The sequence below is a fragment of the Ahaetulla prasina genome, chromosome 3, assembly GCF_028640845.1.
Source record: "Ahaetulla prasina isolate Xishuangbanna chromosome 3, ASM2864084v1, whole genome shotgun sequence".
Classification (NCBI taxonomy): Eukaryota; Metazoa; Chordata; class Lepidosauria; order Squamata; family Colubridae; genus Ahaetulla; species Ahaetulla prasina.
Genome location: NC_080541.1, coordinates 142397469 through 142425015, shown reverse-complemented (window position 1 = coordinate 142425015; position 27547 = coordinate 142397469). Strand labels below are relative to the sequence as shown.

Below are 27547 nucleotides of genomic sequence, written 5' to 3'. Positions count from 1 at the left end.
GAACAGATATTCCACACTTTCAGGTATCACTGTACTGCTCACACTACCTACATAAGATGACCTGATTTGATCACCTGTCCCTCCCTGCCTTCTGCACTCCAGCCAGGTTTCTGTATCGAGAGCTATCAAAGTATCTTCTCCACCCACATCTGATTCCTCCGTGGTTGCTGTCATGATTCCATCTGCACATGGAAGAGTTACAAGGAAAGGAAGGGTTTGTCATGTGCCTTCTGTCATCAATTCTCCATTAAAGTTAGACCTGGGATGTATCATTTCTCATTCACATACCAGCTCAGTCCTATTTGTATCGTATCCAAGTATCTGCTTTCTCCTGAAAGCTAAAATTATATTCCACAGTGCTTTACAGTTACATCTGTCATATGTTGTTGTATATGTACCTTAGGTTTGCATATTCTTTTCCCTCTGTTTATTAGTCTCTCCCAACGGTGCTTTTTCAAAAGGCAACTGGACTTGCTTTGTTTCTCCTTCTTGGATGAGAAGCAAAACGTCAAGGAATTTTTTAAAAATAAAATAATAAAAAAAAGTAACAACCAAAGAAAGTCCAGTTGCCTTTTGAAAAAGCACCTTTAGCATAACCATGGCCTGGATGATTGAGAATCTCCATCAACATTTATTAATTTCTCAATTATCCCAACCTCATAATTTTAAAAATACGTATAGAGCAAATATACTAACACATGTATAATACTTTGCCACAAAATGCAAAGTAACTGCTAACTTATTTCAACATTTAAATACTTGGGTAGCCAATAAGCTATAATTGCCAGTAGGCCAATATAATCAATATTTATTTCAATAAATATGGCTGCCTGTTGGCTTCCAAGGATTGAAAGAGCAATTACAACATATGATCCAGAGTGCCCAAGGTTAAATTGATAACCCCAATTACAAAAAAAATATCACATCACCATAGAAACAGAGCCTAGGGAAATATGAAATATTGGTGAACTAGTACCATGTCTATGAAAATGTTTACGTTGGAATATCTGCCTTACTATAGTTTACAGAAATAATAGTTGTTTAAAATATTATGATCTCATTAATTCCCTTTTCAGTTGCACAAATATCCAGGTGGGCAGAATATACAGTATGTCTTTCTCCAGAAGGGGTAATTTTGATTGGCAATAGCTTGGCAGTCAAGGACCTGGAAACAGGGCTATACAACAGAAAATATTCAATGATAACTGCACATCTAAAATGGTCATTCAATGAGATATTAAGCTGGCAACAGATCTTGAAGTGTCATGAAGCACCATTTGTGGTCACAATAAGTATAGGTAGTCCTCAATTTACAAGAGTTCATTTAGTGACCATTCAAATTTACAACAGCACTGAAAAATGTGATTTAGGACCATTTTTCACAGTTATGACCTTTGCAGCATTCCTGTGATCATGTAATCAGAATTCAGATGCATGGCAGCTGATTCATATTTATGACCATTGCTGTGTCCCAAGGTCACCTTTTGTGACCTTCTGACAAGCAAAGTCAATGGGGAAGCCAGAATCACTGGCAACCGGGCAACCAGGTTACACTGGCAACCGGGTTACTAATTTATCAGCCTAAGTGATTTACTTAACAACTGTGAAAAGAAAGGTCATAAAATGGGGCATAACTCACTTAACAAATGTCTCACTTAAGAACAGAAATTTTGGGCTCATTTGTGGTCGTAAATTGAGGACTACATATACCCAGAGAATGGCTTAAATATATTAAGCAGCATTCCTCTTCTGAAAGAAATAAAATATCAGCAAGAGATTTTATATTTTGCCCCTTCTTTTCTAATTTAGTCTCCCCCAAATCTATCAAGAGGTCACAAGAATTAAAATTTTGACTAAATAAGAAGATTGCTCATGGATGCTACTATGTTAATTTGTTGGGTAGGTGCCTCTGTGTGTGAGTGTATGTGTTTTTGTGCATGTGCATATATTGTGTGTATCAATATACCAAGCTATCTTGGTATATTGTACCTATCCAAGCCTTGATGGTGATTGTCCTTTTGGTTCATTCATCCATTTTAAAAAGCAATTAACACCTGTTTTGTCTTGAATGTGTCACCAACAGCAATCTTCAATTACTTATTCACACATTACTCATCTGAAAAGACTAAGCCGGTTGAATGGGGAAGACCTTCCATCTTAATCTCATCCACAAAGTTGTGCTGCTCTTTCTGTCATTGCTTGTTGCTGTTGTCATTTCTGGTGCCACACCTGAAGCCTCCTATACCTTGGAAATTCCTCACCTTAATTGGATAATATAGTCAGGTAGTCAGGTTCTAAATCACCTGGGAAATCTCCATGGTTAAGGAATATGGTTACTTGCTAAAATGACAAGATGAATAAAGAATGAACAGCCCAATTTTGGGAATAGGGCTCATCTTTATAGCATTCTTCCGGTAGTTTTCATCCAACGTATGCAGAGTTTAAGGAAAGGACAATTTCCATCTGATATCAATAGCATGAATGGATTTATTATGAGCATTTAGGTTACCTAAAGAGCAGCTCTTTGAATGAGTAGCAATTGTGCTTCAATAGCACTGAAGAAGGGTTCTTTGGGTGTATATTTCTTATAATGTATAATGAACTTATTGTTTTAGTAGATCTCTGTTTTCTATAACAAAGACAACAACGACACCATTATAAGTGTGTGATGGAAGGCAATAGCAAATATCTCATGTGTGGATAAACCAGGTATGTGAAGATGGTGAGAGGATTTGAACAGTTTGGGAATGTGACTGGGCACCAAACTGGCCTGATAAATAACCTGGGCAGTCACAGTTCCTGCCATTGAAGAAATTCTGACACCGTTCATTTATTTCAATCTGTAATTCTGAATCCTTGCCACCCCAGCTTCAAAACAACTGATTGATGATTCAGCCCTCAGAGATATTTTAATATAATAAGCTCTGCCACAAAGCCAATCCATCTTTCCCTCACTTTGTCTTCATTATTAGCAGATTGAAGTCTCGAGCTAGTGATCATTAAGCCTGTGCAGAAGGCCTTTGCTTCCGCTCAACAATAATAACACCTTGACCAGAATCATTGCAATGGTTCTGATTGAAGAAAGTGCCTTGTCTCAAAAAAAAAATCCATCTCAAAAAATCAGGACACCTGTATATGTTAAACAAATTGATAGAAACTAAATCATGGAGTTATGGCTTATCAAGATATTGGAGCAGCCTGATTTGATGCTGAAACTTCATTCTAAGAAAAACATTTCTTTCTTTCTTTCTTTCTTTCTTTCTTTCTTTCTTTCTTTCTTTCTTTCTTTCTCTCTCTCTCTTTCTCTCTCTCTCGCCCCCCCTTTATTACTTTATAAGTAACTGAAGATGATGAACATATCAAATAGTCCTTCCTCCTTTTCCCCACAATAACTAACCTGTGAGGTGGGGTAGCTGACAGAGTGAGACTGATCTAAGGTCAAAGGTCATCCCACTGGCTTTAATATCTAAGGCAGATATCTACTGATTTCTAGGCCAACACCTTGACCTCTACATCAAACTGGCTTTCTTCATGTATACAGAGAAACTCCTTTTAAAGTTCAGGTCAAAATGACATATTTTGATCATTTGATTAATGAAATGTAATTGTCCCTTCAGTTTGGAGGGCTATTTCAAACTTCTTCATATTGAAATACTCAGTCTGGGCTATGTCAAAGGAAAATTGAGATTTGAAGGGATTATCAAACATACAAGTGACTCCCTTTTACCATGGCAAGCCCTGTTAATCTGTACTAATGAAAATTCTGAGCTATGTCATCAAGTCCATAGAACTAAGGTAAAAATTGAACAAGGAAGATGCCAGGATACAATTGATCAGTGGCACAGCTTCCCTTAGAGGTTGTGGGTACGCCATGACCAGAGGTTTTTAAGAAGAGATTGGATATACTTGAAATGGTATTTATGCTTGAGCAGGGAGAGACCTCCAATGTCTCTTCCAACTCTATTATTCTGCTACCCTGTATGGCTATTCTATCTGAGAGGCGCCACATGGAAGGCATCTTACTTGCAAAAAACAAAGTAGATTTTGAAACAGAGGAAGGAGCTGTTTTCAACAGATGTATTATGGTGTTTTTTCTCCATAAAATTCCTCTGGATTAGGAATCCAAGGTGTACCTGAAATCTAGAAATGCTACATATAAAGAAGAGTTCAATTTTTTGCATATATTTCTGTTAGGAGATGAAGAATGAGTATGTGTTTGAGAGCAAACCACATACTTAGAAACCAGCTGGGGACACTATGTGGCAATCTTGCAAGTGAAATTATTTTCTTGCAGATCTTTCATTACCCAAACTTGGTAACATCATCAGTGCGAGCACTAGCATCAGCACTGGTGATGTTACCTAGCTTGGGTAATGAAACATCTGCAAGAAAACAACCAAACTCAGAGACCATGAAGGATCCCTTATTTTAACCCTGAGTTACAAATAGTCTCCTTTATTAGTAATCTTGCAAGGAAACAAAGTTCCACCAGAGTGTTTTTCCTAAATTGGGATGAGTGAACGATGTGTGAACTGGGGGATAGGGGCAGGGGTGAAATCCAGCAGGTTCTGACAGGTTCTGAAGAACTGGTAGCGGAAATTTTGAGTAGTTCGGAGAACCGGCAAATGCCATTTCTGACTGGCCCCAGAGTTGGGTGGGAATGGAGATTTTGCAATATCCTTCCTCCTGGAATGGGGTGGGAAGGGAGGTTTTGCAGTATCCTTCCCCTGCCACACCCACCAAGCCACACCACGCCCACCAAGCCTCGCCCACAGAACCGGTATTAAAAAAAAATTGGTTTCACCACTGGATAGGGATCACGACAGCTAGTTTCTAATTTAAACAAAAAGCCTAGGAATAGAGACTATCAATTCTGAAGCTGGGGAGGGTGGAGAAGGAATAGCTAGTTTTCCAAAGATAGCAAAGAACAGGAGGCTTTTGTTTGTCTGGTTTGTGTTTAATATTTACAGTGCTTTAACTGTGGCTTGTTACATGATGGATGGAGGTGTACATGGCAGGAAAGGCATGCTAAAAGCATTCCATAGTATGAGAAGCAAAGCAAATTGCAAGTGTGATTGATTTGCGTATCCTTTGTTAGATGATTCTCCATAACATCTCAAAAGAAAGATCTGCAAGCCCCTGGCATGGTTGGGGGGCAGGAGGGGGGCAGGGGGGGAGGGCGGGAGAGATGATTTTCTGTCTCTCAGTAATGTGAGATGAGGTAAATTCTTTATGGGTCATAGACAAATGAAAAGAATAGGGAGCCTAGTTCATCTTTCCGGTTGCTCCGCTTATGATTATTTATATCCAAAAACAGCTTCTAATCTTTTTGTAATTTATGTGAGAGTAAGGTTCCTATTAAGATACCGGACTAGGAAATGAATACTCGGATGTTTGAATCATGCTGCTTCAGATGTTTGAGTTCCTCTGTGCTACATTGATAACACGGAGCTGGTAGTGATTTGAGCAAGGTGTTTTGAGAAATGGAGATTAATGCACCAATGTCTGTAAGTGGTTTGGAGATCTTAGTAAGCCAATGGCTAAGGCAGGGGTGAAATCTAAAAATTTTCCCTACCGGTTTTGTGGGCGTGGCTTAATTGGTGGGTGTGGCTTGGTGGTCAGGTGACTGAATGGGCATGGTCAATAATAATAAATAATAAAAATAATAAAGTATACAAAACTTGGGAGGCACCGGTGTACCTTCTTTAAAAACAGACCCAGGTCTACCAATTGCCTTTTACTGAGAGGCCCCGGTCTACCTTCTTTACAGACCCCGGTCTACCAATTGCCTTTTACTGACAGGCCCATCTACCTTCTTTACAGACTCTGGTCTACCAATTGCCTTTTACTGAAGGGCCCCGGTCTACCTTCTTTAAAAATACTACAGTGCTGATCAGCTGTAGTGTGGCCCTTTGAAGTGCCCCGGCAGTCATTTAAGGCCATTTGCAGCTATATCACCACCGAGTGCTTCAGGGACAGAGAAGAGGAACAGCGAGGCGTGGGCAGTGGGGGGGAGCCAGGGATTTTTGCTACCGGTTCCTCAAACTACCTGCCCCCATTGCTACCGGATTGGGAGCATTTCACCCCTGGGCTAAGGAAAGGAACACCTCACTAGTCATGTCCCAAAGCTTTCCTTAGTGATGATATAAATGCTCTTCAAGGCTTATAAAACCAGCATATATTTTCTGGCTCAATTATTACCTTTAAGGGTTTGGCTTATTAAATGGTGATTCCACGTCAATGAATAATACTTATTTCTTCTGCCTTTGCAATGTGAATATAATTCCATATGTTTCAAATCAGTTCATAAAGCCAGATCACATCTGCTTAACAGTCCTTTTCCTGTGGTAGACGGTTGTACAGCCTTCTCCACTGTCATTACGTTATATGAGTTGAAAGGCAAAATAGATTGGGCTGACAGACATATGAGAGATGACACACTTTAAATATCTATTTGCCACCTAAGATGTCTCTCACATCATGCAAAGAGAATTGTTGAGCTGAATTAACATTGCAAACAGTAATTCAGGTGGTGGCAGGCGTACATATGTAGTTCTTCGTCTACTGTACTCTCTTTTCGCCTAGGCAAAACAAGTCTGACCAAGGATAAAAATCTGGAATCAGATGTTTTTAAAATCTATTTACACAAACATACATAACTTGAATAATTTGCAAAGTATAAAGACTATCATTTGTAGTCAAGGATGTCCCTTATCTCCTCCTACATTGAATATGATGTTGGAGTCTTTGACTTATCAGATAATTATATGATGTTCAAGGTATACAAGTATGTATTAAAAGAACAAATGTACTGGTATGTTACTATATTTGGCTTTTTAATAGATATCAAAGTTCTGTCCCTAAAACTGTGGGGACTGTATAGCAATTTGGTAAATATTCAGTGTGTTTAATAAATTGGAAAAATCTAATATTCGCCCACTGACCACCAAACTTTTGTGGAATTATATGAAATGGGATTTTGTCATTTGCTCAAATTATATTAATTCATTGATTATAATTATTCCTAAGAAAATGTCTTTTCTGGTAGATGTGACTATTTCAAATTGTATAACCCAGGTTAATAGTGACATTATTATATGATTGGGAAAAAACATATGAATTTGTGAGAAAAAAATTAAATGTAGAATAATACACATCACCTTAAGAGTGATAAGAAGGTATTCTTATATGAGTATCCTCAACATATGACCACAACTGGTACCAGAACTTCCATCACTAAGAAATTTTATGATTTTTTTTGCTATAGTTCATTAAGTGAATCACAACCGTTAAGTGAATCTGACTTCTCTCATTGTTTATTGGAAGCTGGCTGGGAAGATTGCAAATGGCGATTGCCTAAGCCCTGGATGCTGCAACCATTGTAAATACATGCTGGTTGCCAAGCACCCAAATTGTGATTAAATTACCCTGGGGACACGGCAACAGTTATAAGTGCAAGGACCAATTGTAAGTCACCTTTTTTCTGAACCATTGTAACTTTGAACGGTCACTAAACAAATAGTTGTAAGTTGAAAACTACCCTGTTTATCTTAAACAAATTGGTACAAACTAATAGACAAGTTTTTATGAAAGGATCAAACTCTTCCAAACCCTCTCAAAGTTGCAACTTTCTTATGAAAATGGGGATTTCAATGTTCCTAATTTTCAGACATTTTTGTTATCTTCTTTAATGTAGTAGAAGGGAAACTGTATAGAATAGAATAGAATAGAATAGAATAGAATAGAATAGAATAGAATAGAATAGAATAGAATAGAATTTTTTATTGGCCAAGTGTGATTGGACACACAAGGAATTTGTCTTGGTGCATATGCTCTCAGTGTACATAAAAGAAAAGATACGTTCATCAAGGTACAACATTTACAACACAAATGATGGTCAATGTATCAATATAAATCATAAGGACTGCCAGCAACAAAGTTACAGTCATATAGTCATAAGTGGAAAGAGATTGGTGATGGGAACTATGAGAAGATTAATAGTACTGCAGATTTAGTAAATAGTTTGACAGTGTTGAAGGAATTATTTGTTTAGCAGAGTGATGGCCTTCGGGGAAAAACTGTTCTTGTGTCTAGTTGTTCTGGTGTGCAGTGCTCTATAGCGTCGTTTTGAGGGTAGGAGTTGAAACAGTTTATGTCCTGGATGTGAGGGATCTGTAAATATTTTCATGGCCCTCTTCTTGATTCGTGCAGTATACAGGTCCTCAATGGAAGGCAGGTTGGTAGCAATTATTTTTTTGATTATACACCATTATAGGGCCAATGAATTACTGGGCCTAATCTGCAACCATATGTTATCCAAGGCAGATACAAGTGTTCAAGGGAACATAATTTGAAGTGCATTTTGGAAGTGGACCAGAAAGGTCGTTAGTGAATGTAAGATTAATAGTGTCATCCCTTTCTGGCCTTCACATACAGCTGTCAATCCATTATGACCACAGTCAACTGGGTAGAGCAGATAAACCAGTAATAGGAACTCAGTGGATTTCTTTTATTGAAAGTACTCAAACATATTTGGATAATATTGGGTTCTCAGGAGAGATGGACCCTTTAAAATAGTCCTTATTTAAAAATAGTAGGCACTATTATTATTGTTGTTGTTGTTATTAAATTTATTTGCTGCCTTTCTCGACATGGGGCTACTCTAAGCAGCTCACATCCCCCCAAAAATGAAGACATAAAAAGGTAGTTTAAACAAAGCAAAAATAAAATAATAGAACAATAAAATAAACAAGGAAAATGAAAACAAAGAAAACATCTAGATATGATTAGTAAAAAAAATAATAGGTGTGTGGGAGGCAGAGAACCGGGGGGGGGGGGAGGTGGAGCCTGCTGTCAATCTGGCAGTCACCTTCAGAGTGGAACTCCCCACATTAGTTACCCAGGCCAACTGACAGGGCCAGATCTTTACATACTGAAAATGGTACCTTTAAACACATTTATAAAGTCTCTATCGGCCATAATGTTCATGAATGCTTTTAGAGACTTGTCAGAAGAATCATTTGGGGTTCCAACTCGAGCAGGGGCTGCACAAAAATAAATAAAAATAAGATCCAGACAGCTGTGAGAAAAGAAGAAATATTTATTCCTAAAATCAAACAGTTTGCCTTTAGGGTCAGAGAAATGGGATACAGCAGCAGATTTTTATAGGGGTGTGGAAGTGTCTACATGCTGATTCTAGGGTGACACTTGCGGGGGGGGGGTGTGTATTGTGAACACGCAGTTCTGCTGGGAGACCTCATTTAATTAACTCTATTTGTGTTTGCAGACCTTATCCTTTGATATGTAGATTAGGTCTGGGTAAGTTATTTGGGGTTTGAGGAAGTTTCCTACCATGTTTCCCCGAAAATAAGACCCTGTCTTATATTTTTTTGAACCCTGAAATAAGCGCTTGGCCTTATTGCCATGCGCTCAAAAGCCCGATTGGGCTTATTATCAGGGAATGTCTTATTATGGGGGAAACAGGGTAATTTTAGTTGATTAATTTATTTTCAGCTTGATTGTCAGTTATCTAATGGAGATACTGATTCTCAAACCACTGTGGATTCTATAATATTTTAAGGGAAAATGGAAACAATATAAAGAATAAAATATAACTTTGATATAAAACTTCCCACAGACCCAATCTGTGACAACGGTACCTTCAGAACAGTGGTGAAATCTTTTGAAATCTGCTACCGGTTCTGTGAGTCTGCTGCTGAGCGCACGCATGCATACCTGAGGCGCACGCACACAGCGCTAAAAAAGGAACATTTTGAAGCCTTCCGAGTCTGCAAAGGTAAGTAGAACAGCGGGGGTGGGTGGGGGTGGAATCCGCTGTGCCACGCAATTTAGATTAGCTAGAAAGCAGGAAATCCGACAATTCTAGCTAATATAAATCAAGCATCACAGCTGATCATTGCCCAGCTGATCGTTGGAAATACCGATTTGCCTGAACTGGTAGCATTTTTTACTACCGGTTTGGGAGAACTGGTCCGAACCGGTAGCATTTCACCCCTGCTTCAGAACTTGCTCTTTCTCTCATGCACACTTGCCTGCTGTGGTACTTTAGACCTGCAGCCATGTTCTGCCTCCCATTTTCAGATACAGAGATGACTCAGGGTATGGTCCTCTTGGTTGCAGCTTCATTCCAATGTGTTTAAAACCCTTTCGATCAGGGGTCTCCAACCTTGGCAATTTTAAGACTTGGGGACTTCAACTCCCAGAATTCCTCAGCCAGCAAAGCTAAGGTTGGAGACCCCTGCTTTAGATCTTTGAAAATATGGAATGTAGTTTTTTTCCCCCTGGTCTGAATTAATTTAGGTTCCTTCTGTTTAGTATGTAATTATAGCTCTGCCTTGTGCATCTCTTTATTTCCTTTACAGTGTTTTTGTTTTTGTTATTGTTTTTGTTATTGCTATGGTTATAAATTGCCTGGAGGCTCTCTTAAGGATTGAAACTAGGCAGGTTGTAAATGGTTTTGTATGAATAGATCAGTAATTCCTAATAAGTAATTAAGTGCTATGATATATCTTCAAGTATGTATTCTCGTTACACCCGTATTTGAGAGATACATAGAGAAAATAGCATGCAATGCTGTATCACGTTTTAAAATTCATGAAATACAGAGAAGCAGGAATCACTATTGTGACCTCTACAATGAAGAATATATTTATGCATCCCTAATAAAGGAGAGCAAATGTTTTATGAAAGCCACTGTTCAAATAACAAAGAACACTAGGCAGTTTCTTGACAACCATTTGTCTGAAAAGATATCGGGTATCCTGTTTGAACAGCGAATTGGACCAGAACTGAGTTCTCCAACTTTGCAGGATGGCAGGGAGGAGGAGAGGGGGATGGTTCCATGTGAGCGGCGGGCAAATGCACATGTTGCATGTGCAAGTGGGGATGTGTGCATGTCTATGCTCACCCGCCACTTCTATAACCCAGTTCCAAACGGCTCAAGGCCCGGGAGTGGGCCACGGCCCAGGGGTTGGGAACCCCTGGACTACAAGACCTGGCTAGGTGGTTCAGTGTCTAAGACGCTGAGCTTGTTGATCAGAAAGGTCGGCAGTCCGACGGTTTGAATCCCTAGTATAGGTCTCCTACGTGAGCAGGAGGTTGGACTAGATGATCTCCAAGGTCCCTTCCAACTCTGTTACTGTTACCTCCAAGTTCCCTTCCAACTCTGTTATTTTGTTCTGTTATTCTGTTAATCTGATACCTTCTATGTAATGTGATAAATACTATAGACTTGGAATCCTTTTTCCAGTTAGATGTTGTTGTTGTTGATGATGATGAATTAAATTTATATGCTGATTGACTTCCAATGACTCTGGACATTTGGAAATAAAAGTGTTAAAAACAGGGGGGGAAATACAAATAATAAAGAGTGCAGATGGTGACGAAAACAGATAGGAACAAAAAGAAACAAACCCACATAGTCCAAAAGCTGTGTGTGTGGGGGGATTCACTTTCAATAACCAAAGCTTGGGCCCTTCTAAACAACAGCAGAGGGGGGGGGCACCTGGATCTCAGGGCAACCTCACTCAGAGACCAGGCTATGTGCCATCCCTTTTAGGTAATCCATATAAGAAGCACCAATCATGTGTACTAACACTATCGGCAGTGTTATCGGCAGATAACCGCCCAGCTGCCCTGTTTCGGGTGACCCGCTCCCTCCTTCACCAGGGGGAGCGGGATGACCCGTTGCGGGGACGTGCTGAGGAGTTTAACGGTTATCTATACGATAAAATCGTTCAGCTTAGGGACGGTCTGGACCAAAATTGTGGCGATTCAGACGGGGTATCTGAGGGCGGTCTTGGTGATGTTGTGTGGGATGAGTTTGACCCTGTGACTCCCGAGGACATGGACAGGTTGCTGGGTAGATTGAATGCCACCACGTGTTTACTGGACCCGTGCCCCTCCTGGCTGGTGCTGGCCACTCAGGAGGTGACACGAGGCTGGCTCCAGGGATTACGAGTGCTTCCTTGTTGGAGGGAGTCTTCCGCCGCCTTGAAAGAGGCGGTGGTGAGGCCCTCCTCAAGAAGCCTTCCTGACCCGCTGTTTTAGGTAATTATCGTCGTCTCCAACCCGCCGCGCGAAGGTTGTAGAGAGTATGGTGGCATATCAGTTTCCTGCACCTGGAGGAAACTGTCTATCTGGACCTGCTCCAGTCCGGCTTCCGACCCGTTACAGCACTGAGACGGCTTTGGTCGCGTTGGTGGATGATCTCTGGAGGGCCAGGATAGGGGTTATTCCTCTGCCCTGGTCCTATTAGACCTCTCAGCGGCTTTTGATACCATCGACCATGGTATCCTGCTGCGCCGTTGAGGGGTTGGGAGTGGAGGCACCGCTTATCGGTGGTTCTCTCCTATCTCTCCGACCGGTCGCAGACGGTGTTGACGGGCAGAGGTCACCCCGCCGCGCCTCACTTGTGGGTGCCGCAGGGGTCGATTCTCTCGCCTTCTGTTCAACATCTATATGAAGCCGCTGGGTGAGATCATCAGTGGCTTCGTGTGAGGTACCAGCTGTACGCTGATGACACCCAGCTGTACTTTTCCACACCGGCCACCCCAATGAAGCTATCAAGTGCTGTCCCGTGTCTGGAAGCCGACGGGTCTGGATGGGGAGAAACAGGCTCAAGCTCAATCCTCCAAGACGGAGTGCAGATGGTGACGAAAACAGATAGGAACAAAAAGAAACAAACCCACATAGTCCAAAAGCTGTGGGGGGTGGTGGTGGTTCACTTTCAATCACCAAAGCTTGGGCCCTTCTAAACAACAGCAGAGGGGGGGGGCACCTGGATCTCAGAGCAACCTCACCCAGAGACCAGGCTATGTGCCATCCCTTTTAGGTAATCCATATAAGAAGCACCAATCATGTGTACTAACACTACCTTTGTTGTAAGGTTATATGGTAGTAAAAGAATCTTGGAATATCTCTTGTCCCTTCACCTTTACAGTCCAAGACACTAGGGAGGGTCCTTTCTGATGAGTCTACCACTTCCCCATTCCTTCTGTGGGCTGAGCTGCCTCTTATCTCGCTGTTGCCAAACCTGTGGCTCTTCCTCCTCCTCTTCCTCTTCCTGTCTCTTAAGGTAGGACATTCTTACAGATCATTATACCATGCTGCGGTGAAGGCATGCGTCTAGGGTATCAATAGATGATATGGTTTAATCAAAGGAGTCCAAAGCATACCAAACCTGCTGGATCAAATTACCCAGGCAGATTCTATGGGAGATAGGTGGTCCCACAAGTAACTAGGCCCTATGCCAGATAGGCTTTATAGGAAACTACCAGCACCTTGAATTGCACTGGAAGCAAACTGGTAACTGCTGCAGCTTCTGAAGCAGATGAATAGTTAGAATAGGATAGGGTAGGGTAGGGTAGGGTAGGGTAGGGTAGAATAGAATAGAATAGAATAGAATAGAATAGAATAGAATAGAATAGAATAGAATAGAATAGAATAGAATAGAATAGTTGGAAGGGACCTTGGAAGTCTTCTAGTCCAACCCCCTACTCAGGCAGGAAACCCTACACCACTTCAGACAAATGGTTGTCCAAAATCTGCTGAAAAACTTCCAGTGTTGGAGCACACACAACTTTTGGAGGCAAGTTGTTCCACTGATTAATTATTCTGTCAGGAAATTTCTTCTTAGTTCTAGGTTGCTTCCCTCCTTGATTGGTTTCCATCCATAACTTCTTGTCCTACCGTCAGATGCTTTGGAGAATAGTTTGATTCCCTCTTCTTTGTGTCAACCCCTGAGATATTCAAACACTGCTACCATGTCACCCCTAGCCTTTCTTTTTATTAAACTAGATATACTGAATTCCAGCAACTGTTCTTTTTATATGTTGGCCTCCAGTCCCCTAATCTTGTTTGTTGCTCTTCTCTGCACTCTTTGTAGAATACATGAGCATACTAAGGTGTGCCCATCACTGTCTGCACACGGCATTCTGGTCCAGCTGAAGTTGGGTGGACTTCAAGGGCAGCCTCATGTAGTCAAATCATAAGGGTGACCAGTGTATGAGTGATGGTTTGAAGGACAATTTACTGCTGATGTCATTGTATTTAAACAGGGCTGCCCAAAAAAGTGGATATGATTTTTCTTAGTTCAATGCAAGACTTTCTAAACTACAATTAAACATTTCTGAGAGCCAATGAACTTACTACTATACTGGGGGTAACTCTCTCCTGCAGGACATTATTGCTTATGTTAAGTAGAAGTGAAATATATCTATTTTACACTTACTTTGTACTTACTTACTCAGTAGCTTTCAATCTATCTTCAGACCAGTGCAGCTTAAAGTCACTACGTCCAATTCAGGCAGATTCAGCTGCACTATTATTGCCCCTCCAGACTGAAATGTATTGGGTCAGTTGTTCAAGAATGCAATGAAGCACCCAGCCCATCAGTCTGCATCGTCACCAAGCATTTCCCATTGTCTCATTTGTCTCCTGTTGTGATGGGCAGTTATGGTTCGTCATCTGCATAAAATTATGTCTAATAGAGTTCTAAGTGTCTATATAGGAAGAGAAATAACAGAACTTCCTTTGAAGTTAGAGATGCCTCATTTTGAATGAGGCTAAGAGATTTACATGGGTAGCTAGTAGATGTGAACTTCACAAGCTCACGGGATTTAAAGAAGGATGGTGTTTCTTGGATTATCTGATATACAATAATTAGTTGTGCCTCTATGTTTGCAAATACACAAATACTACAAACTGCCATAATTCTTTAGCGATTTCAAATGGAATAGATTTAGTTCAATGCTGTGGTTCAGGGACATCTTGGATAAGGCTTATGATATTTTATTCAAACATTACTGCAAGGAAATAAGAGTATCATTAAAATATATTTCTTGAATTAAAAAAAAAAGAATCATTACATCTGGAAGAATAAGGAAGGGAAGAAAACAAAGAATAGAATTAGCCTATTTATATATTTAATCACAATTAATTGGCTAAAATAGGCTCTTTTTGCATGAATGTCTTCAAGTATTGTACAGTAGCCTGAATGTATCAATCCTATAAATGCTAAAAGGACTATCCATTGGCATAATGGTTAATGTCCAGAGCTCCATCTCTTTCACTTGTCCAGATTACTGAGTAACCATTAGAAAACCTCCCAGTTTCATTGATCCCAAATTAACCAATTCATAGAAGTCCCACAGTTCCTTCTTCACACCAGTTCCCTTGATATCTACTCAAATTGGGAATGTATGACTCCACAGGTAGCCATTTGTAAAGAAAAGGAAAGAGGGAAACTTCTTTGATCCTATGAATGATCTAGCAGAAGGATCATTTTAGGGAGGAACTCCTTTTTTCCCCACACAGGAAGGAATATGGTAGACTTCTCAATCACGGGTTAGCCCTGGCTTCAGGGTTGAGTCGTGTGTTGAAATGTAAATTTGGGATTAACAAAACATATTAATCCACACTCACTCAGAAAGACTGTATCATCCTATTGATGATGGTAAAGCACTTCGAACTCTCAAGACATGAGACGGCATAATGGAAGTCCCAGCAAGAAAGCCATAATCGGATTGTTCTCAATATACACAGTAGCTAGTGGTGCTAAAAAAAGATGCCGTTGCCATAAAATGCATAATGAAAACTAATAATAAGTTCCTCTGAGATAGAGAAGAGGCTCAAATATTTAAAATTTGCTGATACAGCCAGAAGAGTTATCTGCCCTAAGCCTCACCCAGCTTGTTCATAATGTCACAGCACAAAGGAATGCACAGCTCCAACACCTTTATAGATCACTTCATAACAGGATGATACTCTCAACGATACACACGATCTAGTGCAGGCAGTGATGTCAATTTTTTTTTAAATTTCATCTGGCCCGCCTATGAGACAACTGCCTCAGTTGATAGATGTTGGGGCAGTAGTAGCACCTGTTCCAAGCTACTTCTAAAATCCTTCTTAGACACCTAAATTGTTCTCTTAGAATCGAGATAAATATGATAGTTCAGTCAAATTCTTTTTGTGCTGAAATGGAAGGTACTTCAAATTTTCTTGTGCCAGTCCTGAACGCAATGTATTTTAGCTTTAATCTTTCAACAACAACAAAAGTGAAAAATGAATTCAGTATTAGCAACACAGCTTGCTTTTTTGGGAGAATTGGTGTGATAAATGCATTGATGTTCTCTTTTCATCCCTTGTTTGTTTCTGAAAATGGGTGTTTCTGCAGCATCTATGTGACCAGTCAGAGTTCACAGGATCTGGGACACAACTTGCAGAAGCGTGTCAAAAGATGATATCTTGATATATAATCAAAGGATTATAGAAAGAGAAATTTCTTGACAGTAAGAACAATTAATCAGTGGAACAACTTGCCTCCAGAAGTTGTGGGTGCTCCAACACTGGAGGTTTTTAAGAAGAGATTGGACAACCATTTGTCTGAAATGGTATTTCCAGCCTGAGCAGGGGTTTGGACCAGATCTCCAAGGTCCCTTCTAACCTGTTATATATTTCAAAACTATTGAGCATTACACAGAATCCAACCAAACCTTCCTGTATAACAATATACAGGACAGATTCAAGACATTTGCATGCTTGACATATTTGACACTCCCATCCCTCATGTGAATTTTTTTCTTATAGAGCTTTTTACATGTTGTTTTTCTTCTGTTAAATTGCTGCATAGTTTTGCTAATTTTTTAAAAACGTATTCTGTATGTGAGCTGCCTAGAATCCTTTACTGAAAATGAGTATCTATATAACTTTGATTAAAATGAAATAATTATGTCCATAGTACCTAAAATTAAACACGCACACAAAAATGCTTCTTCCCATTTCTTTTTGCAGCAAAACCCTACAAAACAATAAATTAACAAGGAATCTGGCTCTCATTCCTGATATACCAGCTCAGGTGCTCAAGAAGTGGCCACACTTGCTTGAGCTGTAACATCTCCCAAATAAGCTTATGGGTAGGCTAAAGTATCATATCACATCAGGAGTGAAATCCAGCCGGTTCTGACAGGTTCTGGAGAACCGGTAGCAGAAATTTTGAGTCCGTGGACTGGCACCAGTCTGTGGCATGCCAGCAACTGGTCCACATCCACAATATGCAAAACCACACCTCCTCCAGTCCACCAAAAAACCTTTCTCCACAGAACTGGTCCCTGGTGCCCAAAAGGTCAGGAGCCACTGATCTACTGTATGCTACTGTTCTGTTTTTAACTGGTGTTCACTGCCCAGAATCATGAGGCCGAGATGGGTAGCCATATAAATTGAAAAAATAAAATAAAATAAAAAATAATCCATGTGCAAAATGGATGCAGATCTGAAAGAATTTGTCCGTGTGATGTCCCAATGCAATAGTTAACTATCTGAGATACTTTGTTTTTTATTGCTTTCCACAAGCAATACAAATCCCTTGTTTCATTCGTTTTAATCTAATGAGTTTCAATTCAAGAGGTTTAACTTCAGAAAAAAGCATGACTCATAAATAATTGGAATGGCTCTTGCCACACAGGGATGAAGGATGTTCCACCCTAATTTTCCAGGAGTTGCTAACACTGATTGGCTGGCTGCCTTTCTCCACCCTGGTTGTGATTGGTAGATCCAGTCACTTCTTTGATGCTTTCTTTGCCATCTTTCCTGAGGCTCAGGCACTCCAAGGCTGCACACTGACCACAAGGCTTGCTGCCTGCTGATCAAGATTCCAGAAACAAGGTGTGTTGGTTGGAATCATTGGGATGAGAATGGCAAGAGACCCAGTTTCATTGGTTGGCTTTAGTTTCCCAAAATGGCATGTTGCTTGTTGGATATCTGCAATGATTTTATTCCAGAAGATTTGCAAAGAGATCAGAAAATTTTAAACTGAACAGAGAATTGGATGGTTTTAGGAAGCCTAAATACTGCATTTGGATCAATGTAAAAATCTGACGTTAAATCATGGTGATATTTGAATGGATTCTTTTCTGAATTTTTGGAGGAGTTTGTTCATAGAGGTGAAAATATTCATAGCTGAGCTTCCTATACCGGAAGAACTAACATATTAATTACTTTGCATTGTACAAAGTTATGCTAAATTACAACTGGGTGTATGTTTAGAATAGATGTTTGATAACAGAAAAGGTAAGGGCAAGAAAATATATATGTAGTTCTAAAAGTTCTAAAATGAAAGGTAAATGCCTGGCATGTTTCCTAGTCATATTTGTTGTCTCTCAAGTGTTCAAAAATTAATGCCTGTATTCTGTTCCCAACTTCATCCATTTTAAGAGTTTATGAGAAAAAGTATGAACATTTCATATTTTTGATTTGTCAATTCTTCTTTTCAGGCCTAAATCAAGAATTCAAAAATACTGTAGCTTGCAAGCATCATGTGTAATTCTATGCAAAAATTCTACTTTATATGAATTCTTATTTTCATAGGAATTGTAATGTCTTAAGATTCTTCACTTTGCAGTCTTTAAATTTCATCTTTAAATTTCAAGTATGTGAAGCTTTTCCTAAAAGAGAGAACTTTTTCACAATCTCTTTTGTATGAGAAAATAAATGAGAATTCAGAGTTCCCACTTGGAGCAGCCATTTTAGTTAACTTTAGCAAATTTGGCTATTAGTACTGGAGGCAGAGATTTTGAGGAACATAAAGTGAGAGAATATTTATTATTAAATTTATATGCCACCAATCTCACTGTCATGTAATTCTGAGAAGAGGATAGTTAGATGTTTCAATAATTTTTTTATTGCTGTTAATGTTCCATTCAGGTCTCCTTCATGTGCAAAAGAGATCTTTTTTTTAAAAAAATTATTAGATTGTTGAATTTCCGTTGCTTGCAGTTATCTAAATAAGGCAAAGTTCTTCCCTGTTTTTAACCATCCTCAATCTAGTGGCTTTCAGATATGCGGGACGTGGGTCTTCAAAATTTTCCAACACCATATTTATAATAAGTTACAATATATTTACTGACATCAGTGAGGTGGTTTGATCTAAGTGTATGGAGATGTGGAAAACAGCAAGAGCGGCTACGGGAAAAATAGCTTTTAAAAAAGACAAAAAGAGTGTTTTTGAGTTTGTAATTATGTGTGTATGTGCTTGTCTACAACTAAGCAAATGAAAAAGAGAGGGGAATAACCATGTAAATTAAATATAAAGCTACAGTTTGAGGCAACTACAATATATGTGTGTGATGATATAAACCTGAGGTAAAAAATTCAAATAACATGGTAAAACTTTAACTTCTGGACATTTTTTTACAGACCGGCTGTGAGGACAAAAGGACAAGAAGAAGCTCTCCTCTGGAGTTCTCAGAAAACGTAAGATTTTGAGGATTTATCAGTATGAGTCTTGAAGGTGGCACAATAATCTTTTACTGTAAAATCTCTTGAAGGCCTCCTGCAAACGTCTTCATTAGCTTTGTTCAGATGGCCTTTTGATAAATGTACAGGTTTGTGCAATATTCAAATATTGAATACCTACAACTACATGTTGTAGAGATAATTGTTCTGTTTGTGATTTAGGCTATAGCAACCTTATGTTGTTGCCTTATAGGATTCCATACAGTTACTGTATGTCAATGAACATTCTCCTTAATTGATTTTTTCTTCCATTGTTCTGGGTCATCTAGCCAGATCAGACAATTACTTCTTCCTTAAACCAGTCCATCATGACATATGCAAGAACAATTGCATTGAACTTCTCCCTACTTAATGCTCTATCGCTCCTATGGTTGTTATCCCCACAGATCTATGCAGAAATTTGCAAATGCCATTTCATGCATAGAATTCAACACCCAGAACCTGAAGTTGTGGTACTGATTTTATTGAGAAAATTGGGCATGCCATCTTGCTAGGTTTGATACATTTAAGAAGCAGTGTATAGACATCTCACATCCATTAAAAAGAGGTCAAGTAGAACAATACATTCTTGTTTTCTTCCATTCAATGTAGAATTGTAATGTTAACTAATCTGATGTACCACAGCTCCTTTCACACATAGTGCCTAGGCCAGGGGTCAACAACCTGTGGCTCCGGAGCTGCATGTGGCTCTTTCATCCCTCTGCTGCGGCTCCTTGTCACTGGTCGGCTCCACAATTAATAAGGCTTTTGGTTAGGATAGGTAGAGAAAAAAGGATGCCACACTAGGAGGAGACTCTATGGTGGGGGGAACCAGACTTCCGGTCAGCATAGGAAAAAGGATGCCTTATTAGCAGGAGACTGTATGGTGGGGGAACTGGACTTCCAGTTGGCTCCAGAATTGAACAGGGGGCTTCCAGTGAGGACCTTTGTGGCTCTTTGAGTGTTTAAGGTTGCCAACCCCTGGCCTAGGCAGTCAGATGGGTTCCCATGTGAATATTCAACAGGGAGCTAATTATAATTTCCAAATAAATGATTCCACATAAGAGCTACCTATATCCTTCCTTTCGTATTGTGTTAATAAAGTACACATATTTTATTTGCACATACAAAGCATCTTAGAATGATTATGATGAAAATAATGAGGATTGTTTTGGGGATGGAGTCGGGATTGTTTTTATTTTGTCCCTTTTCTGTCTAGAAAGTAACATTTTCAGGGTGGAATAATGGTTAAACTCCTCATTTCTCAAGTCACTTTGCTATCATGCTACATTTTGGAAAAGAAGAGAGGAATATATTACAGTACTTCTATTATGAGTCAGAAAGAAAGATCTGAATAACAAGAGACAAGCTCATATTAAATCATTGTTTATCACAGCCTGTAATGGATCAGCACCCACGTGCTATGCTTACATTTTAATTAGAGGCAGGCCAGGTCAATATCTCTGCAGGAAAGTGAGCAACCACACCTACTGCACTGATACTTGAATAAACACAAGCAAAAAAGGTCTGGGTTGGAAGGGGGGGGGAGGGTAGTGTTGGGTGGGGGTGGGAGGGTGAGGGGGGGAGAGGGGGGTAGCCCGTCGGGAGGGAAACCAGTTCCAGCGCATGCTCGTGGCGACTATCAATTGGGTTCGGAGGTTATGGGGGAGTGTGTTCCTTTGTGTGAGGTGAGTCTATTTGCACGGTAAGTGGGAGGGGCAGATATGGCGGAAGGGGGATCGTATCGACATAGGGGTCACGCGTTCGATGTTTGCAGGCGATCGCGTGCCCGATCTGACTTCTCCCGTTCCCGGATGGTCAAGACCCTCAGAGCCTGGGCCTTCGTCTGATGTTATGCAACGCACGGTCCGTGGCCAATAAGGCCCCTAATACATGATCTGATTCAGGGGTGCCGCGGATATTATAGGCGCACGGAGACCTGGTTGGGCACTGAAGGTGTGCCCTGGTCGAGATGTGCCCACGGGTTTCCGTGCATTCCATCAGCCGAGGCCCAGGGTAGGGGTGGAGGGTGGCGGTTGCTATTAAAGAGAGTCTAGAGCCGAGGAGACCACTGTACCTCAGATTGCGGGTGTGAATCCCTCTTTGTGAGGTGGGGTCATAGATGTCAGATGGGCTTGCTGGTGGCGTACCTGGCTCCTTGCTGCGTGACAGCTGCCCTGCCCGAGCTCCTGGAGGTGCTTGCCGGGGTGGCAGTGGAGACCCCCAGACTTTTAGTCATGGGGGACTTTAACTTGCCATCTGCCGGCTCGTCATCGACCGTAGCTCGGGAGTTCCTGGCCTCCATGACGGCCTTGGACCTGACTCAAGTAGTGGATGGCCCCACTCACATCGGGGGAGGCACACTGGACCTGATTTTTGTCTCTGGTCAGTGGTTGAGAGATCTGGACTTAAAGGAAATAGTCATTGAACCTTTGTCATGGTCAGATCACTCTCTCCTTCGCCTGGACTTTCTGACCGCTACCCAACACCGCAGGGAGACGGAACCATTACGGTGGTACCGTCCCAGGCGCCTGATGGACCCAGAGAGGTTTCGGACGGAGCTTGGGCCACTTCCTGAGGGTCTGGCTCACGGCACGGCAGAGGAACTAGCTGCAGCCTGGGAACGGGCTGCGGCTGGGGCTTTAGACCGTGTCGTGCCTTTGCGGCCTCTGACCCGCGAGATCCCAACCGCCCTTGGTTCTCCGAGGAGCTGAGGGGATGAAACGCCGGAGAAGACGCCTAGAGAGTTCCTGGAGGCCCAGCCGTTCAGAGGCTAATCGGACACTAGTTAGATCCTATACTAGGACCTACCTAGTGGCACTGAGGAAGCGAGGCGTTCCTCGCCTCCTCCCTCATTGCGCCGGCAGATAACCGCCCAGCTGCCCTGTTTGGTGACCCGCCTCCTCCTTCACCAGGGGAGCGGGATGACCCGCTGCAGGACGTGCTGAGGAGTTTAACGGTTATCTATACGATAAAATCGTTCAGCTTAGGGACGGTCTGGACCAAAATTGTGGCGATTCAGACGGGTATCTGAGGGCGGTCTTGGTGATGTTGTGTGGGATGAGTTTGACCCTGTGACTCCGAGGACATGGACAGGTTGCTGCGTAGATTGAATGCCACCACGTGTTTACTGGACCCGTGCCCCTCCTGGCTGGTGCTGGCCACTCAGGAGGTGACACGAGGCTGGCTCCAGGGATTACGAGCGCTTCCTTGTTGGAGGAGTCTTCCGCCGCCTTGAAAGAGGCGGTGGTGAGGCCCTCCTCAAGAAGCCTTCCTGGACCCGGCTGTTTTAGGTAATTATCGTCCGGTCTCCAACCCGCTCCGGCGAAGGTTGTAGAGAGTATGGTGGCATATCAGTTTCCCCTGCACCTGGAGGAAACTGTCTATCTGGACCTGCTCCAGTCCGGCTTCCGACCCGGTTACAGCACTGAGACGGCTTTGGTCGCGTTGGTGGATGATCTCTGGAGGGCCAGGGATAGGGGTTATTCCTCTGCCCTGGTCCTATTAGACCTCTCAGCGGCTTTTGATACCATCGACCATGGTATCCTGCTGCGCCGGTTGGGGGGGTTGGGAGTGGGAGGCACCGTTTATCGGTGGTTCTCCTCCTATCTCTCCGACCGGCCGCAGACGGTGTTGACGGGGGGGCAGAGGTCGACCCCGCGGCGCCTCACTTGTGGGGTGCCGGGTGGATTGATTCTCTCGCCCCTTCTGTTCAACATCTATATGAAGCCGCTGGGTGAGATCATCAGTGGCTTTGGTGTGAGGTACCAGCTGTACGCTGATGACACCCAGCTGTACTTTTCCACACCGGCCACCCCAATGAAGCTATCAAGTGCTGTCCCGTGTTTGGAAGCCGACGGGTCTGGATGGGGAGAAACAGGCTCAAGCTCAATCCTCCAAGACGGAGTGGCTGTGGATGCCGGCATCCCGGTACAGTCAGCTGAGTCCGCGCTGACTGTCGGGAGCGAGTCATTGGCCCCGATGGAGAGGGTGCGTAATTTCGCCGTTCTCCTGGATGCACGGCTGTCTTTTGAAGATCATTTGACGGCCGCCTCCAGGAGAGCTTTCCACCAGGTTCGCCTGGTGCGCCAGTTGCGCCCCTTTCTAGACCGGGATGCCTTGTGCACAGTCACTCACGCCCTTGTGACGTCTCGTCTGGACTACTGCAATGCTCTCTACATGGGGCTCCCCCTGAAGGGCATCCGCAGGCTGCAGTTGGTCCAGAATGCAGCTGCGGGTGATAGAGGGAGCCCTCGTGGCTCCCGAGTGACACCTATCCTGCGAGGCTGCACTGGCTACCTGTGGCCTTCGGGTGCGCTTCAAGGTGTTGGTGAACGCCTTTAAAGCGCCCATGGCATAGGGCCGGGTTACTTACGGGCCCGCCTGCTGCTACCAAATACCTCTCACCGACCCGTGCGCTCTCACAGAGAGGGACTCCTCAGGGTGCCGCCGGCGCGACAATGTCGTCTGGCGACACCCAGGGAAGGGCCTTCTCTGTGGGGCCCCGCCTCTGGAACGAACTCCCCAGGACTTCGCCAACTTCCGGACCTCCGAACCTTTCGCATGAGCTCAAAACTTACTTATTTATCTGCGCTGGACTGGGTTAGTTTTTTAAGTTATGGGTTTTTAAATGGGTTTTACTTCCAAATTTTAATTATGGCCAATTTAAATAAGTTTTTTATTAGTATTTTAATTGTATGTATTGTGCATTTTACTTGGCTGTGAACCGCCCTGAGTCCTTCGGGAGAAGGGCGGTATACAAATTTAAATAATAAATAAATAAATAAATAAATAAATAAAAACTCCCACGTGAGTGTCATTTCTCCTGGCAACCTCAGGTGAAACAATCTTTGTCCTTCCCACACCTGATAGGAACAATTGTTTCTACAACAACCATCTGATTGTTCACTCCCTTGTATTGACTGTACTACCTGCAGAGCCTAAGCAACTCTTCCTGGGCTCTACCATGGTGTAATTTAATTCCTTACTCAAGAATTTTCACAATCTCTGCATCTAATTACTGACAGTGGTGTATTGTGTCTTTGGTTTCTGTTCACACACCTCAAATGCAGTGTTGGAATCTCTTCTGGAAATATTTAGTAACCCATTGATTATTGCTTACTAAGGGCTTTGCATCTGAAATAGAAAGTTGAGAATTTGAGCTGAAACTAAATGAATTCAATGATCTGTTTAATCATTAATAAGTGGAACGACTTGCCTGCAGAAGTTATAAATGCTCCAACACTGGAAATTTTTAAGAAAATGTTGGATAACCATCTGACTGAGATGATGTAGGGTTTCCTGCCTGGGCAGGGGATTGGACTAGAAGGCCTCCAAGGTCCCTTCCAACTCTGTTGTTATATTATATATTATATTATTTTCAACCTTGATTGGGCAGTTTTTTCAGATTTTATTGGAGTAGCCAGAGATTGGCTCTGATAACTTATACATGTAAGGCATGTGCTTCTACTTTGCTGTGGTGATGCTGGGGGTAGGTGAGTTTGAAAAAAATGATACGTTTCTCCTGGTCCCTCACAGATACATTAGGTTAAAATGGAGTCTGATCTTATATTGATTGGTTGGTTTGTTACTTCCTATGCAGATCTTTTTGGTTTCTATTGATTGACTCACAAAATCACAAGATTTCTTTTTTCAGTGTAAACTTACTCCAGAAAACAGTTTTTTCAATCACTCAACTGATAAGACCACTCCATGGAATAGACATCTCATGGCAAAGATTGTTGTGCATTCATGATGTAATCTGTTGGTTGATCTTTAGGATTTTAAGATGCAACTGTATTATCAGGCTTTGATTAGAAATATTTAATAGCAAAAAAAGTTAAGGTTACAGACCAAGGATTCTAGTGATTATTCCACTTTCAAACAAAAAAACCCTCTATATAGACAATCTAAGGTAGCAAAACTCATGGACTGTTCTTACACTTTTTTGATTCAGTGTTTTGCTGGTGTTTTTTGTGAAGTTAGGATAGTTTTCATCAGTTGATTGTTTTGGTAATGGCTGTTAGACTTTATCGGGATACATTACTTTTGCATGTATCTTGGATGCTTTTGAAATGTGTGTGACCATTATTGTTCCTTGTTGGATGGATTGTTAGAATTCCAATAAATCTAACTAGAAAAACCAGATAATTCCACTAGATAGAAAAGGACCCAATTCAGAAATTATTTACAAGTGCCAGAACTAAAATATATTTGTACACTTCAGAAATTATCAGGGCTATGTGAAGTATTAGAAAAAGGAGATTTGCAACATGGGTGAACACATATGGAACATCTTTCTTCAAATGAATAAAGTTTTTTCCAACTCTGTACAAATTGCTCCTGACTTTATGCATACTTGAAGCGATAGCAGGGAAGCAGTTTCTGAAGCAGTTCTGTGAGTCTGAGAAAAATGTGGCCACATAAATGATTCAAAGGGAGGTGGCTAGGAAAGTTGCAGTAAATTACCCATTAAATTTCACCTGTGAAGAGAGTTTCACAGGATTGCTAAAATCAAGGGAACAAAAATTAAGCATTCTAATTTCATAGAAGCCAACTGTATATGCATTTCTCTCATTCCACTTCACAAAATATCTCATTATTGAAAGTGTACTATTAGAATAGAATCTGGGCTTTAGCAGACAATACAATACTTCAAGTTTAGGTCTGTGTCTTTTTTTATGACTGTCTAACATGCAGATAGTATGATGTATTGACAGACCTCATTGAAGAGAAATGTAGTAATCTTGTGGAGAAAGATGAGTATCTACTGAGTGCAACATGTTAAGCAAATGCTCTAAAATGGTACTGATCTTTTCATAGGAACTTTTGCAAAAATATCTAGTACTGAAGCAGTACTTAAAGTTTTGACAATAAAAAAATGTTTTCTTATTTTTGTAGAAATAAGAAAAAAGGCCAAATTCTTTAATGAAAGCTAAGACATTATAAATACCCTGTTTCCCCAAAAATAAGACATCCCAATCGGGCTTCTGAGGACATGCAGTAAAATAAGCCTCCGCCTGAATATAAGCCCTCCCCAAAAATAAGCCCTCCCCAAAAATATTTAACCACATGCGGAGCAGGTCCCCGCCATTTCCTCTGGTTAGGGTTAGGGAGACAGAGCTGGAAATCAGAAAGAGCCCCATCTTGCTCCACGCACCTCAAAATAATACCTCCCCCAAAATAAAACCAAGTGCTTATTTTGGGGTTCGAAAAAATATAAGACAGGGTCTTATTTTCAGGAAAACACAGGTATTCTTATACAGTATATTTTTTTACAAAACTCAAGTGTACATCACTTTTTTTTCAATGAACCAAAACTTCTTAAATGAAGATTTGATGGATTACTAATATCTCTCTTCAAAGAGGCTGTGTCAATTTCATCTGTCTCTTCTTAATAGTTTTTTTAAGTTTAAGAGCCAGTTTGGTCTAGTGGTTAAGGCACCAGACTAGAAACTGGGAGACTGTGAGTTTTAGTCCCACCCTAGGCATGAAAGCCAGCTGGATGACTTTGGGCCAGTCATTCTCTCTCAGCCTAACCCACCTCATAGAGCTGCTGTTGTGAGGAAAATAGGAGAAGGAAGGAGTATTTCGTATGTTTGCTTTCTTGAGTTATTTATGAAAATAATACAGGCAAAAAATTTTTAAAAATTATCACAAGAAGAAATTGTGGGGAAGGGATCAGAAATGTCACTTCTCTACCAATTCTTAGTTATATGTGACTGAATGGAAGGAGCATTTCCACTGAGTAAAGGACCAATCTGGAGGACTAAAGAAGAAGCCATTCTTTCTCTTCATGTAGCTTTTAGTATACCTTAGATTTGGCGGGTTAGGGAATTAGCAGAAGAGAAGACAAGAAAATCACATAAGTAAGAGTCTTTTTCTGCAGTATTAGATTTCACTCAACGGATCTAATGTCATTTTTACAAACACAATTAGAAAGTGCATCAAAGCCCTGTCATTCAATCAATCAACCAAGCAATCAGAATAGAGCTGGAAGGGACCTTGGAGGTCTTCTAGTCCAGCCTCCTCCTCAAGCAGGAGACCCTACAATTTCAAACAAGTGACTGTCCAGTCTCTTCTTAAAAACCTCCCACAATGAAGTACCTACAATTTCTGAAGTCAAGCTGTTCCACTGGTTAATTATCCTCACTGTTAGGAAGTTTCTCTTTAATTCCAGGTTGCTTCTCTCCTTGATTACTTTCCATCCATTGTTTCTTGTCCTGCCTCAGGTGCTATGGAGAATAGCTTGACT

General features: G+C 41.3%; 1 protein-coding gene across 18 annotated transcripts in view; it reads left to right on the top strand.

Moving 5' to 3' along the window:
- The first annotated feature begins 17583 nt into the window (after positions 1-17583).
- Positions 17584-27547, top strand: part of LOC131196433 (hornerin-like) — a 114380-nt gene continuing 104416 nt past the window's right edge. For 17 of the 18 annotated variants that reach the window (XM_058179262.1, XM_058179265.1, XM_058179259.1 and 14 more), the window contains exons 1-2: positions 17584-17685; positions 19216-19272. The gene's annotated coding sequence lies outside the window, so the exon portion shown is untranslated. Of the gene's footprint in view, positions 17686-17770; positions 18091-19215; positions 19273-27547 lie in introns of those variants that run through there. The other variant, XM_058179252.1, reaches the window with a different exon arrangement.